The sequence below is a fragment of the Phyllobates terribilis genome, unplaced genomic scaffold, assembly GCF_046119375.1.
Source record: "Phyllobates terribilis strain yellow unplaced genomic scaffold, ASM4611937v1 Scaffold_11__3_contigs__length_659146591, whole genome shotgun sequence".
NCBI classification, from domain to species: Eukaryota; Metazoa; Chordata; class Amphibia; order Anura; family Dendrobatidae; genus Phyllobates; species Phyllobates terribilis.
The window spans coordinates 571,817,035-571,818,510 of record NW_027362771.1 but is presented as its reverse complement, the minus strand read 5'-3'; the positions used below and the strand labels follow the sequence as shown (position 1 = coordinate 571,818,510).

At 41.8% G+C, this 1,476-nt stretch overlaps 1 non-coding gene across 1 annotated transcript; it reads left to right on the top strand.

Moving 5' to 3' along the window:
* TRNAM-CAU (transfer RNA methionine (anticodon CAU)) lies at positions 1 to 73 on the top strand. Its single transcript has one exon. It is a non-coding gene; the product is annotated as a tRNA-Met (tRNA).
* The last annotated feature ends 1,403 nt before the right edge of the window (positions 74 to 1,476 follow it).

Below are 1,476 nucleotides of genomic sequence, written 5' to 3'. Positions count from 1 at the left end.
GCCTCGTTAGCGCAGTAGGTAGCGCGTCAGTCTCATAATCTGAAGGTCGTGAGTTCGAGCCTCACACGGGGCACTGTTCCCTCCTTTTCTCGAGAGATTTTGTCACCAACTTAGAACTTTTCCATTCAATTCTACAACTTTTTCCATTAGAAAGGAAATGGGAATCCAAATAACTTACCGGACCCATGAGTTGTTGAGTCCCTTGACACTTTAGTGTAAAAAGGGGTGGTTGAGAATGAGTTGAGCTACGAATCCAAATTGAATCTTGTGTGAAGGGTCAGAATGAAGTGCCAAAACGCGGGCGTTCAGCATTTTTGCCTGAAAAAAACAAATCCTACTTGAAATACGCTTGACTAAAAAACACGCGTCAGTTTTTGAATGTTGGCAGCGGTGCAGAAAAGGATGCGTTCCCATACCAGTAGTCGAACCCGGGCCGCCTGGGTGAAAACCAGGAATCCTAACCGCTAGACCATATGGGAGAAGATGTACTGCCAGCTCACTTACAATATGAAAAAAAAGAGGTGTACTGCTTTGCACAAGCAACTTCCGCAGATTATTACGTGCATTTTGCCTCGTTAGCGCAGCAGGTAGCGCGTCAGTCTCGTAATCTGAAGGTCATGAGTTCGATTCTCACATGGGGCACTGGTACCATGTTTCCTTAACTGATTTTGCCACCATCTTGGCTAGAGAGTCACAGCTCTTTTCCATTCAGTAGCAAAACATCACCAATTGATGGAAGGGGAGCTCCAATGACAAACAGGGATAAAGGCTTGTTGAGTCCCTTAACACCCAGGAATTAAAAGTGAGAGATATGAATGGTTTGAGATATGACATCAAATAAGCTTTTGTGCAAATAAATATCCAAAAAACCTGGTGGTCTGCATTTTTGGCTGCAAAGAGCAGTTCCAACCTAAACTGATTCTGTCTGCAAGGCACGTGTTGGCTTTGGAATGTGGACACTAGTCCCCAAAAAAAAGTCTCTCCCATAGCAGGAATCGAACCAGTCAACCAGGAATACTAACTAAGTCTTTCTCCACATGGTGTAAGCAGTACAGTAAACAGCAAGACAGGTGTAAAAAAAAAAAAAAAAAGAGTGTTTTGCTTTGAATACAAAACATCAACATTACAAGAGCTGAAACACGCTACATGGTCAAGGTTTTTGGCACGTCAGTTGAATAATTTGAAGATCATGAGTTTTTTGCTCACACGTGGCATCCTCCTTTTCTCAAGAGATTTTGTCACTAACTCTGAACTTTCCAATTCAGTTCTAAACTGTTTCCGATTAGAAAGAACATGGGAGCCCTAATGACAGACAGGACACATGGCTTGTTGAGTCCCTTGACACTTTTGTGTAAAACTGTGTAGTTGAAAAAGGCTTAAGCTATGAAACAAAAGGAAATCTTTTGCAAAAGTCATAATGCATCGCCAATGTTAAGTATTTTTGTTGCAAAGTGAAAATCTACCAGAAACATTTTT